This window comes from Coturnix japonica, chromosome 1, assembly GCF_054131305.1.
Source record: "Coturnix japonica strain WE chromosome 1, WE-NBRP24, whole genome shotgun sequence".
NCBI lineage: Eukaryota > Metazoa > Chordata > Aves > Galliformes > Phasianidae > Coturnix > Coturnix japonica.
Genome location: NC_140663.1, coordinates 99,864,292 through 99,879,149, shown reverse-complemented (window position 1 = coordinate 99,879,149; position 14,858 = coordinate 99,864,292).

Below are 14,858 nucleotides of genomic sequence, written 5' to 3'. Positions count from 1 at the left end.
GTTATCTTTGTAGATTTGCTGGTCCCCAGCTGCATGAAGTGCTCAGATGAGGGTTTCTACTTGCTCTTTACTTTAAATCTGGTTGTCTTAATTATAGAATGATTTGGGTTGGAGGGGAGCTCAAAACCCACACACCCCAACCCCAGCCATGGGCAGGGCTGCCCCCCACCAGCTCAGGCTGCCCAGGGCCCCATCCAACCTGGCCTTGAGCGCCTCCAGGGATGGGGCACCACAGCTTCTATGGGCAGCTGTGCCAGCGCCTCACTGCCCTCTGAGGAATAATTTCTCCCTGACATCTAATCTAAATCTCTCTTTCAATTTTAAACCATTCACCATAGGCCTCGCCTTAGATTTTTTCTTGATAAATGCTCATAAAATGGAAAGAGACTGGAAAGGTGATGTCATGAGAACTGAGGATTTTTCCAGCGTTAGGTTCTCAGCAGGTGCAATTGTCTGAAACAGCTTTCGGAGATTTGTTTTTGACTGGCACAGTGATTCCCCTTTAGGTAACTGAGCTGGTGCTTATGAATTCCAAGTGGAAAGTAGCGTGTGTACAAATCATTACAGAAAAATGGAAACATGATTGGTTTTATGGTGTTTGCCTTATTTGGTTACAGACACAAGTGCTGTTGTATGGCCAGGGCTGTATTCTATATCTATCTAATGGTACTAAGTGCACTTAAAAGGAAAACAGGAAAAAAAAAATCTAATTCTGCAGAAAATTATAGGCAGTCCCTGCGGATGTAATAGCAATAATATACTGGGCTTTTAAATGCAACTATTCTGGCTCTTGTGTATCCTGCTCTTTATTCTTAACGCTATAATCAAGTGTAATTACAGGTGTAGACATTTTAATTAAAGGTGAATGAGTTTTAATTAAAAGTGAAAAATACAGAATTGAACCAACATTAACAACGTTTGTGTGACCAAATCCCAGGAGTATCTTAATATATACCTAAGAAAAACACTAACTTTTACAAAAAGTTTTACTTGTTGAATCCGTGAAGTGCTTTTCTATAATAAGTTCTTTCAGGTACAAAGAGCGCTACTATTGCTATGATTTTGAGACCGTGCCAAAGCTGATTGCCACTGAGATTTGCAAGTTTTACCTACCTCATTATCAGTGGATAGAACTGATTCGTTTCTCCGCTAAGCCAACCTGCGGATCGTGAGGCAATTACAAATATAAGTGCTATTGGTTTTGCCGCTGTTGTGGCACAGCACTGCAGATTTCATGCAGTTTTTTGTAATATGTTCCTTTCTTGTGTTTAGAGCAGTGCTGGTGAAGAAACTGAATTTGGAGCAAAAGGTCCCAGAGGGCTGATCACACAGGTCGATTTCCAATCGATCACACCAAACTGAAATGCATAAGCTCTTGGTTATGGGCACAGTATGTCTGCTGAGAAGCTGGAGCTGGCATCAGCTGCCAAGGACCTTGGTGGAGTTTGTTTCCAAGCTGGAGAACTGTGATGTAAGTGGAACATGTTAAGATACTACTAATTTGTTCCCTTTCCCTAACTTTACCTTGGCATTCATTGGATTTGACTCAAATTTACTCAATTTGCTCAAATTACATACATACAGATGTATGTTTCCCACTATCCTCTTAATGGGAATTAATGGAATTCTTAATGGGAATTCCTCTTATATGGGAATTATTATGGCAGCCCTAATGAAAATGTCAACAAGGTATTTGCATAACATCTACATCTCCATGTTTTCTTTCTCTTTTTGGTGAGTGAAATATTCTTTTTGACACAGGTGCAGCTTTCCTTGTATTTTAAGAGCATACACACATAACTGTAATACAGCATTTTCCATGTCACTTTGGGATTGAGAAGCTTCAACTTCAGGTCCTATTTTTCTATTATCTTCTTTTCATATCAAAGTTGTGATAAACTTAGTTTATGACCCTAACTGTGCTTTTTGATGTTATAGCAAACATTATTAAGGATGAAAATATGTCCATGCAAGGGAATGTCAGACTGATGCTGCTTTATATATTGTATCCCTCACTTACTGTTGAATTCAAATGTGTCATGTTTGAATAAATAAATTGCAACAACATAGTGAAATTATTTTTGTTTCCTGATGGTGATTACAGCCCATGCTCTGTTTTGTTAATCTTCTGTTTGCTAACTCTAAAGTTATTTCTAGTTTCCTCTTTATATTTCAGCTTGCAGATTGTTTATGAATATAATTCTCCTATACAGCTTTCCCTGACTCTTTTCATGCCTTCTACTGTGTTAGATTTAATTTCTACCACCCCAAGCAACAGCCTTCCTGACTTCTATCCTGTTTATACATAAAGAAATATCCAAGAATGTTTGGGTTAAAGATTTAAAGAGATGGTGCCAAAAAACAAAGGCAGATGTAATCTCCGCCTGGTTACTCTCACAAGGAGTGAAGAGGCTTTCTTTCCATCATTGGTTAGGTCCATATGTTTAGTTGGTTCACCCTAATGTGCCTGCGCATTTTGATATACACAGGACCTTGGACCTCTCAGATCATGTTTCAAGCCCTTCAGAGGAAACAAGAGCTTGGCTTTTCCAGGGGGTTAGTGTGGAATAGATTGGAGTAGGAATCACAAATGCAGCAGTTTGCTTGCGTCAGTCCCTTGTTTGAATGCTCTCTTCTGCTCGAAGGATGCTTTTAAAAGCTTAGTTTAATACAGTCTCCTAAGATTAGGAAGATTACAAGCATAATAAATAGTTTCTGTAACTTACACAGTCATCTTAAAAAGATAAAACTGTTTAGATTTGAATCAACTGTACATCATCTGCAGTGGCAGTATTGGTTCAGGGAGTGTCATTTGTTTCCCATTTCCTCTGCCCACTGTTAAAGTCAGATCAATTCTGATGAAACAGATACTGTTAAAGCCAGATCAATTCCTTGTCCCTGTTCATGTTTTGCTCTAAAAATCTGGGCTAGTGCAGCAGAGGTTAGGGGGTTACTTTACTAGGAAATCAGAGAGTAACTTTAAATTGCCACTGGTGGCAACGTGCATTTGAACAACAATGCAACTGGAAGGAGGTGCAGTACCCAGCGTACTTTCACTACAGCTGTGGATTTTAGGGTGGGAGGCAGAGGCTACTGAAGATTTAATCCCCCTTGTCATGTAACTACTGGCTGGTGAAGTACTATGTCTCTGGCATCTAGCGCAGTCTAATAACTGTGTGGCTTTCCTTTTTCTGTTGCCCTCATAGCTTCCTGGTGAGCAGGAGCAGGCAGAAATGAAGGAAGGAGAGAAGACGAAAATACGCCAAAGAAAAAAGTGTCTTAACACGTTCCCCCCAAAGAACAGGTAGCATTCCCTCAATTAGTCCAGGCAGACTTCAGCTACTTGATGGTAGGTCCAAATTCAGGGCCTGGTTTGTGTGGGATACTGCAGAATGTTCTACATTTTTGTAATTGATGTAATTTTCTTTGGGTTGGGGTGAGTTAATTAAACATTACTGCAACATTTACTGGTGTCTCTTTGGTTTCTGAAAACACTTAATTCTGTGCTCCCGTCTGTTGATCTCCTGCCAAAACTCTCTTGCTTTCTGCATGCTTCCTGTTGCTGGGTTTCTTTTGGGGCTACTTTCAATAACCCGGAGTGATTCTGTCAGCATGTTGCTCGTCATGCTTACACTACAGAGGAAAAAACTGTCACAGTTCAGGAGAACGCTCTTCAATGCCACTGGAAAAGCAGTTCATTTAAAAAAATATATATCAATTTTGAAAAAGCTTTCTCACAGCTTTTATTATTGACTTTGTAGTAATACTACATAGGAACTTGTGAGATCTTCAGGTATTCTTTCATCTGTCTTAAATAGTTGTGGAAACACTTTTGTTATATAGAATCTATGGCTTAGGTAGAACAGTTTGTCACCCAAGGGACAGAATTCACTCAGCTCCCAGTTAGTTGAAGCTGAGAAGGGTCATTGCTGAACAACACTGGGTTTCTCCATAATTCATCCAGTGAGTCTTGGTTTGTGCCATTCAAACAGACATTTCATTCATATCCTACCAGTCAGGACCGTGAACATTTCCCTCATGTTAATCTTTGTTGATGAGCTTACTCACTGCTTTCCATCATCTCTTTCCTTCAATTCAAGAGAAGAACACCTGTTGCCACTCTAGTTTTTCTCAACTCTGTGGTGAGAAGAGCATTTTTATTATGTTGTCCGTGTTGCTAGCTACCTCTTGTGTAGAAATTACTGTCACGGCTTCAAAGCTGATGTCCTGCCCTTGGCTCTGTTGTAGAAGCCGCATTCCATTGACAGTCTTTCATAGCAGATGCCTTTATTGTTTGAGTAAGGGCTGAAGTATGGGCTGTGATTTGATGTACGTGCCATTCAGCTTCATATCTACAAGGTGGGTGAGCAGAACTTCTCAAGAAAACTTTGGGCTGAAGAATAATGAGACAATTTGTTGGACTCTGGTTTTGGAACAGATTTCATTCTGTACTGTGTCAATGAACTCCAGATTTGATTGGAATCCTCTTTGTGATCCCTACAGATCTTTTCAATTTATAGGTTAAAGTTACTTTCTGAATTAAGTATTCACTGCAGTGGCAAAATCCAGTCACTAGTTATAAGGCAATACCAATTTGTTTCCTTTCTATATTGAGATCAACTGATAACAGGTGCTCATTTTTGGGTGTTTTTTTTTTTTTTTTTTGCAGGGGAACTCATCTAGTAGCCTGATAGTGTAGAATCTGTAGTACTTAGAGGAGAGAAAATATCACATCTGTGACACTGAACGTTATGATTCCAGCATGCTGTTGAATATTCACTAGTGATCTTATTTCCTTGTTGTTGGCAAGGTGAGGTTATAGGATTTCCTTTATCTTTGATGAGGAGTCTAGTGTTCCATCCCTTTACTCAGCACGTCAATCTGAAACTCAGAAGACCTTTCCAGGAAGTTTGTGTGGATATGGATTTTTTTCAACCCTGTTATACTGTTGAGGGAGAGACCCCGTAAGTAATAGAAGTGCATCTACTTGGTTAAATTAACTAGGTGAGTCCTACCTGTTAAATTATTTTTGTTTTGATTTCTGAGCCCCAAAGATATCCAGCCTATCACTGAGTTGGACTCACTTGATTACCATTTTCATGCATCATCTGCAAAAGAACATCTCATGTTTTCTTCATTCTTGTTCCTGAATTTGAATTTAGTCTCTTCAAGTCTTTTCATCCAGGCTCTTATTTCACCTCCCTAAAAAAGTGCTTTTCTGCTTGGCTGTTATCTTTGCTAGGTAGATGAGGGTCTTGTGGCTGCTTCTCCTTATGCGATGTGGTAGGGTACTCCTTCGCATAGATTTTTACACACAAGGATTGTTTGGTGGATAGCTGACTGCTTATGGCTAGCCACTGTGAAAATGAGTATCTAAAGACAGAAAATGTGTGGATTAAAAAAAAAGAGGTCAGTAAGCAGAGTTATTTGACATATATTCACTACCCCGTCAGGTTCTCCTGTTTCTCTGATAGAGAAGCAACAGAAATAGTAATTAATTTTGTTCTTCTGCTATATAGGTGGAGAAAATACTTTGACACGTGAAGGTGAAAAGCACAAAACATGCTCTCTGCAAATTCAAAGCTAAAATTTTCCTAGGAAAGACACACAGACAACGTATCTTGAAGTCAGTTCTGATTACTGACAAGTAATCCGACTTTGACACGGATATTTGCATGGTTAAGTGTCACATTCTGTTTCTGACAGTGTGATTATTTTTTTTCCAGGAAAGGTTTTACTTTGGGTTTCTAAAAATGTAACAGTAAAGCATAAATATGCATTAACTTTAGTTATTTTTATGTAATAAATAGTATGGCACTTGTGTGCAGCTACATTTTGGTTTTGTTTCTGTTGGACTACTTAAGAATATTTAAAAGGAAGCACAAGCTATGGGATCTCATAGGAACCCACATGCAAGAAAAAGTTGTAGCTTCTACTTGTGAAGGATTACTGAAGAGAGAACCTCAGTTAGAGCCAGGCTCAGGATTACAAAATCTCTTCAAGTAATCCCAATGACCTTTTAACTACTTTCAGATCAAAAGACATCTTTTTCTCTTCAGCTTTCCTTTTTTCAGTAGGTATTTTCTTCACCTGAACTCTCACTACCTCAATCAGCTGTCTACTGACGGGCATACTCCCATAGCTCCCTTCTCCGTGCTTTCTGATCAAGAAGCTTAAGAGGCTTTTCAGTGTGAGCTTTTCTATTTTGCAGTAGCTTCCTGAGCAGATGCTTATTCTTCATTTGCATCTTTGTTTACTTGCTTTCACAACTGGCAGCATGGTTAAAGTCAAAGCCATGTCTTAGCTTGGGCTGCAGCTCTGCTCGCTTTGCAGCACATAATCAGCTTCACTCAAATGGAACAGTCCTTCACTGACCTAACCACAATCTCCCCAAGGTCCCCAAATTATTCCCACAAGTTATACTACAACAGCTATGACTTGCTGGGAAAGAATCCTACAGCATCTAAGCACAAGGAAACATGATATTGCTCTTGGACATACAGGAAATGCAGAAGCCAAAAGGTGGGTGGGTCTCTGCTTTGGGAACAGGAATATTTGAACCATGTAGACAGACCTGGGTACCAGTTATTTAGGTTGTATAAACATAAAACAGCTTTGTGCAAACTTGCTCAGTCACAGTGGATTCTACTTTCTAGCTGCGTTCATAAAGAAAACATGGTTTTTCACTGTCTGCAAATCAGTGCATTGATGTTTAACAAGTATGCGTTTAATTTGGCGCTTACTGAGAGCTACCAGGACTAAGCATTTAATTTGCATTTAAGTGCTTTTATGCTTGACATGCATCTGATTTTAGATATCGTAATTTTTACGTATTATGTTGTACAATAGAGCGATTTTTCTTTGTTTCTTGTACCAGCTTTATTCCTTTGGCTAGAAATTGGAAAGAAATACTTTTCATTATTTTTATTAACTAATGAAGCAGTTGAAATATTCTGAGTTTTCTTTTTTAATTAAAACCTGACATTTCAGAATAGAGCTGATACAGAAAATAAAGCGCGCGATTAATAGAACTGTTTGTTTCTGCTCCCTCTGGCTATATCTAAACCTTTGTGAACTGTGCAAGCAGCCTGGCTAACTTCGTTCCCTGGTAACTCAGACTGTGTTCTGCTTGCACAGCCAGGGAAAATCACAGGGTTGCTAGAGCTAGGAAGAAGGATGAAGTGTTGCTGTGTCACGTCCCAGTAAGACACTATGAACCAGCTACAACGTGAACTTGGCTGAGGAAGCTGTGAAGCAATTCTCGATCCAGATGTTTAAGCACAACCTAAATCCCTTCAGACATCGGAGCCAGTTACTTTCTCAGTTCATGATTCAGCTTTCCTTACAAATTCTGGCAGCAGACATATGCCAGCGCAGGCATTTCTTGCACCAGTATTTCGCAATAGCTTTCTGGTAATAGATAATTTTTGAAATCTCCTTTAAAAGGGTTTGCCCGCCTGTAAGAAATTAGAGTGAAATAAGTTGTTATGCGAATGCATATGCTGCAGGTATTCTGAAATTGCTCCCTACATGGAGACATTTACATGCCAGGCACACAGGTAAACTGTCAGGTACTACTATTTCAAGACACTGTTGAACATCACTGATTCAGTTTTAAATATTAAGTTATTCCAAAGGAAAAGCTACTAATTTGAGAAAAGAAGAAAAAAAATATCTTCTAGTTTAAGACAAATGATGAGGGAAAGCGTCTATGCAAGGAATAACTCTGGAGTAGTTAGAACAAGTCCTTCATTTTTTACACAACCACTTCAACTCCATGTTTTTCACTGGCCACCTGTTAAGCACTGACCTGATTATAAAATCAGGCAGTGTTGCAGGGTCTTACATGTAACAGATTTTATCTAAATCTCAGACTTCTTTACTGAGACTCTTCCTACAACATTCAAGTTGCTGATTCATTTGCAGCAAAGCAAGCACTTGTTCAGCTGAAGACGTTACAGTCCTGCCTGCCAACCTGCCAGAGGTTCTCCCCTGTTCCAGAGTCAGCAGAGCCAACCTGTGCCTCAGCCAGTGCAGTTCAAAGTCTGTCAGCTTAGCAACCACCTACCATTATTATGCCTTAAGCAAAAATATCCGAATGTGAAACGGGGAGGCGGAGGACAGACACATACTCCTTCTGCCACCTTATAAAAGAGTGGTAATACCTTAAACATTAAAAGTAGATTTGCCAGTGCTTGTCTGTCAGAAGGCCTCCAGACAACGTGCACCTTTTAGGAATTCTCCCAAAGTGCTAAAGGCAAGACTATAATCATCCTTTTGTTAGAGCCTAGAGAGTGAAATGCGATCCTCTACGCCTCTTTCCCTTACCTTTTTGGAAAGTAACTTCAAACGCCATAAGATTATATATGCATATAAAAGATTATATGACTGACTGTTATTCGACTCTTCTCTCTATTGTATCTGTGTTCTAATTTTACCTCATTTCTTTCTCTCTACATTTGATTCCCAAATTACTAGAATGTTGTTTTTAATATGAGCTTTTAGTTGATATATATATTACTCTGACGTATGGATGGAGTATTCTGATGAAGTTGTGTTGCAGAACTGAAAGTTTCTTTCTTTAGTTAACTCTGTAACGTATCCACTTTGTAATATGGTATGCATAGACGTCTTCTCATTGGAAACACGCATCTGATTCCAGCACGGTAATAAATGCCCTTTCTGTTGTCACCTCTGTGACAGCAGGTAAGAAAATGTAAGGCTTGTAGAGAAACCCTCAGCTAACCCTGAGTTAGTGTCTTACACAGGAGTTCATAAAGATAAGAAAACTTTTCAACTTCTAAAATAGTCAGCTGTTCAATTAAGAAATGTAGTAGATTTATCTGCTGTTCATCTGCCTTCATGTGGTGAGATGCTGTAGTTCACGAACTGCTGGTGAAGTAGGATTGATACGTTAAAGGTGATTTTTATTGACAAAACTTTGTGCACTATAAAATGTCCATCAGGACAAGCTGAGTTGTGCAGCAGCGGAGCCTGAAACTGTGGGTTTTGCCATTCCAAATGACTGTTGGCCGTTTGTTCAGAGAGTCTCAGTCTTTTCTTTTGAATGAACACCGCTTTGCAACACCGGCGGCCCGGGTTCGAATCCCCCTGTGGCGCAAGTGGTAGAAGTGCCGCTCTGCTACACAGGAGGCTCGAATCCTGGAGGTTGGACTCGATGATCTCTAAGGTCCCTTCCAACCTGCATGAGACTGTGATACTGTGTGATACTGTGATTTTTCTGTCACAGGTTCACCGTAACATTTAAAGTCTTGGTTGCTGACTTTTCTGTGGTGGCTTCTTTTCTGCTTTCACAATATGATGCCAAAGAGCAGAGAAATTATAACCAACCAAACAAAAAAGTAGCATTGTGATGTGATAGACCAGATTGCGCACGTAACCGTATGTATAACTTTTTATGTATAACTTCTGCCAGAGAAAATGATAGATCTTATCTTTGTATGCTGAGAGTGGGATAAAGTGAACGAATATTTAAGTACTTTTGTGTTCACATCATGGGAGAACAGAAGGAAACAGACTGAATTTCTAGACCCAAAAAAATGAAATGACTGCTAAATAGTGAGCAAGAATATTCTCTATGCGAACAGAAAGAGAGGATGACGCCTTTCAACATGGTTGTGGAAAAATCTCCTAGATTCAGGCAAGGTATGGATGTGTGGGAAGAAAGAGGGAATGGCAAATGAAATAGAAAGCACATCAAAGAGGTGTCTGTATTACCCCCTTTTTGCAGGTGGAAAAACTGAGTTAGACAAGAGAAATGATTTACACAAATTCCGCTTTCACTTGCCATTTTCAGAGCCAAAAATTACTACCTCCCAGTCCTAAACATTAACCACAAGAGTACTTCTCTGTACTGTCCTATCTGTTATTTGTTTTACCTTGTTTAGAGTTTTAAGAATGCCTATGATCTGCATAAACATGTTGAAACACAGTGATTCAGATGCCTACAGCTGTGATGTTGAAGGATGTGGTTTTACTTCATGGACTTTACAAACTTGAAGATGGCACGACAAGAGAGCACATGTGGTGAGTGCATTAAATAGTGGAATACAAGATATTGCTATAAGTGATCCTAAAGCTTCACATTTACATGTGTTTAGTTTCATGTGAATGAAAGAAATCTTTCATTTTTCCATCAAGTCAACTATTTGTTTGCACATATTTCTAGGACTTTTACAGGCCTTATACAAATACCTGATTCATCCTTACCTATATATACATATATAAGAACACGCCAATCCTAATCTGAAGCTCAAAACACTGGATTAATATCCAGTATCACCTTTCTCCTCATATTGGTACTTTACCCTCAGACACAACATATAACCTGGAAATAGAGAAACTATCTTGTGTGTAAGGGTCACATCACTTTTAGTCAGGTGAGTCTGGTGAAAATTCAAAATACAGCTTTACATTAGAAGTACAGCTTTAGTTGTAATAGTTTGTGTGCACTTCTTGGCTATTTCTACTTTCCAAGTTATGATCCCTGTACTGTAAGCTGACTGTATTTTAGAGGAACCTATGTTGTCACACTGGTGTTGAAGATACATCTTCAGTGCTGCAGTCCATGCAGAAATGTATACGTTCATTTTTTGTTTTAATACAATATAATAAATAGCAATCTGATTCATCTTTTAATTTCTGACAGTTTCAATTTTGGCAATCTAATGAAAGATTATTCTTATTTTTTCCCATAAATACTATGTCTGTAACTTGTATTTCCAGTATATTCTATTCCCATAGGCTTAACAAAGGAGTTGAGGGTCACACGAGTTTAAATTTAGCAGTATATAATGCAATCCCAGGTTTAGGTCAGACTCCTGATAACGAGATGATAATAAATAAGTCTTCAGTTAAGACAAAATAGTTGTAAAAGAGAAGACAACTCTTGTGAAAGACGCTTCAGCAATGGAAGCACTTTACACACAACTTCAGCCATGGTCACAAGGTACCTATGGGGTAAACATTCTTGTAGGACCAGAGGTTTCTATATCAGAACTTGTGTGCACATGAGGAAGTAGTATTCAGTCAGCTGGAAAACTGATTGATAGTGTATTAGTTATTACAAGCCAGTGTTCCTTGTGGTGCCAAAGGTAATCTCTGGGAGGTTCCCACATTGGATGGTAGGAGGGGGTGAAGTGGTGGTGTCAGAATAAGGCCTGTTACACTCGTACATTAACTATTCCTTCTACTTCCTCACACTCTGAGGGACTGGGTGCAGTTCCTGCTGTATTTACTGTTCCAAAGAGAGTGGAGGGAGAGCCAGCAGAAGGCTCTATGTCGTTTGTGACATTCCCACTATGGATGGGAGAGGAGCTTGCCAGAGAGAGCCTGAAGTCATGTCTCTGACAGCGTGTGCCCTTGTTCAGAGAGCAGTGCTCGCTACTGCTTCAGTCTTAACAACTCAGAGCAGGTTGTCTGCCATGTTAGGCCATCTTGACAAGAGAATGAAAAGCAGCTTAAGGTCTCTGTCACCCATACAGGCAGATTTAAAATGGTGGCAGTAAAAAATTCCTCCCACAGGAGGAAAGTTACTGCCTGGAAAGCTTCTGCTCTGCAAGCAGCTGAGATCTTCGTGCTCGCCTTTCAGTATTATTAAATATTCCTAGCTGTAATTTGTGGCAATTCAGCTGATGTTTCAAGAACAGTCGAGCCATCTTTGTGGAGGGTGCAGGCCAGACAGATGTGGGAGGTAAACTGATTTTAATCTGCCTTTGTGCATGAATCAGAGACCCAACATTTTTAATTCTTTACAATACAGGTAAAACTGACTCACGTGTCTCTGGGCAAAGAATAGGCACCACTATAGCCTCTGGGATTTCCCCTGCTAAATATCAAAGGCCTGCAACAAACAACAGAGGTGTTAATGCTTCCCAAAGAAAGAATCCTTTATAATGGAAAGTATTAGTCAACCAAAATGCAGATCTTTTATAATAGTTTACCAAAAGCCTCTAATCCTTTATCCAACAATTTACTCCTTTGGGCAGTTGCCTATGCCTGCCTGATTTGGAGTTTGCTGCGTTGCAGGTATCAGGGCTAATTTACACAAAGCCTATTCAATACCTGGGCTTTCCTATGACAGGTTTAAGCACGCACAGTTTTGGGCTTTGGAACCACACTTGAAGGGCAAGATATATGTTAAGCCCATCAGATGTATTTTGGAAGACAAAAATCAACAGTGGGGTCAGACACAGAAGGTTGATCATTTATTAATGGCAACTTATTTTGAAAGCCATATCTTAAAGCAATTGTTTCATGCCGCTTAGTGTCACACTATAGAGCTAAGGTGCCCCTAGCATAAGAAGGACATGGCATAGCGTAAGTTCTGCCCTTAGTTCCACTGTCATTCTGAAGTTACACCTGTAGAGGGTGCCTTGAACGCGCATGTATTCCATGCTTCCCAGTAGACAGCTCTGTGAGAAGCAAGCATTTTCTGGGGCCTGGCTTGAAAAACAGCTCCTTCTCCTGCACATCAGGCATGAGGTGGACGTGAGTCATGAGGGACTCGTTCTCATGGAGCCAGAATATCAGATAAGGCGAACTGGCACGGGTCTGCCGGAATATGGAGAGCAGCGCAATGCATCGCTGCGGGTCTGGCACGGGACCTCTGTGGATGTGAGTGGGAGCGGCCTGGCTCTGGCTCTGCAGAGGATGAAGGAGCCAGCTTGCCTGGCTGACAAAGAAACTCTTTGATGATGACCTAGGAGATGGTGCCCTGCAGCACAGCTAGCAGCGGGGAAAAATGTACCTGAAAAATGATGGCGTCTGCCAAGAGGCAGAGCAAGATCCAGCTTGAGGAAGTCATGCAGAACACCTTTTTTGTTCTCCGGGGTTTCAGAGTGAAGATGTAAAACTAGGCACTCTTAGCACCACAGAAACAACTCTGATATCCATTGCTTACACTAACGTGATCCTTAATAACTTTTTTTAGTGTTTTGATGCTTTTTCAAGCTCTCTACTGTTTTAAACAGACTTGCTAATGAGATATACATACAACTGATGCCGTTTAATCCTTCTCACTTAAGAGCCTGAATTCAGGGCTTTGTATTATATGCTTACAAAGGAACAATGTTAACAAAAATAGCTCAGTGGTTCCTAAGAAAGCAGTTTGGAAAAGCATAAACCAAGCCAGATCATTACCCAGTTCTATTATTTTGCACTTGTCTTAAAGTACAGCATTTGGGAGAGGAGTGTTTGGCCCAATCTGTATTTTTGGCATGTAATTTCAAATCAATAGGACATGTCAAAAGCCCTTTGCAAAGCCTCCCTAAAGCCCTGTAACCATAATTTTCTTATAGAGCCCATGAAATACAGCATGCGTTCTGTTACTGTCTGTCACTGTTCTTTAAGTGAGCAGTTGTGCTGTAAATGAGATCAGCAAGGAATTCCATACGCTGAGCTCACCACTGCATCTGCTGCCATGTGTAACCGTGCCCCTTTCACCACCTTCTTCAGAGGCGATTTCCTTCCTACTCACCCCCCTGTCTGTTGACATCAGTGAGCTTGTGGTAACTCGGGCCAGCTTAAAGTCTGTCTGCACACTAATAAGGGAGTGGTGGTTTGGCTTTCTGTTGTTTGTTTGGTTTTTTTTTTTTCTTTCTTTTTTAAGTGAAATCATTGAGCTGATTCAGTTACTCTTCAACCATGTGAACGCCAGCGCCAATATGAAAGAGGGGTTGGCAAACCTCCTTCAACAAGATGCCATTTCAGTTTGGCTTAAGCCAATGCACTCCCTCTGTATAAAAATGTTAAGACACAGCTTAGAGGTTTGTAGCCTGAGTGAACGGATGCTATAATGCACAGGAGAGAAGGACATGGACAGGGCTGGTTACCTTGCCACAGAGAGATCCACGAGGCTGGTGTCACATGATTTGCTCTCAATAAACACAGTACTGACTGCTCTTTTGTCACCCTGCCTATCTACCAGCATAGTGTATCTGTTTATTTTTAACTGGGGAACAGACAGCTCTGGAATTCCCTTGCCATCTTCTTCTTCCTCTTAAAGACAAGCTCTTCTGGTGTCCTTTTCCATACTCCCTACACTTCACCAACCGAAACATCCAAGGCTGAGCAGCCATTCTCTGGGCAACATAAATGTGAATTTATTTGGTGCGCCACTAGGAACTAAGTCATGCACAGCTTCAGAAGGAAGTGTCCAAGGTCCCTGTTGTGCAGACTGCTTCAGTTTAAGCAGAGCTCCATGGGAGCACAGACATCTCTTCACATGGATCCAGCCGTAGTTGAACCCAGATCAAAAGAAAGAGGAAGTTAGGATGGTAGGCAGAAAGAGGTGGCTGGACAAAGGAACTAAGGACTTGTCCTTACACACAGTTATTTCTCTATTGTCATTTATGTATTTAGAGATGTTCTCATTTAGAGTAAGCAACTGTTCAGTTTAATCCAGACTAAATTAAACAGGAAATAGTTTGTGCGGAATAAAGACCTGCAAACAGACTAGATGTCTCGTCTTGAAAATAATTAAATGTTTCTATAAATTCTTTCTAAATGGAGCTTTGCAAAGACAACAGAGTGACTACTGCTATTATCCCAGCTTTAAAACGTATTGTCCTCCATCTGTTGCTTGTCAGATTAAACAATCACGCATTGACTGCTTACAACAAACTTGAGTCTGATATTCACCATAACAAACAATCACAAGCTTTATTAACCTTTAAACGTGTGATAGGTATGAAGGTCACAATGCAGATAGAAACAGCCTCTTTACGATTATGTTGCTTACCAAAGGTTGCGGACTCCTTCCTCACAGCTGCAGTATCTCAGCAACAGATTAAGAGTCATAATCCTAGAGTACCTGGGCTGCATCCAAAGAAGTGTGG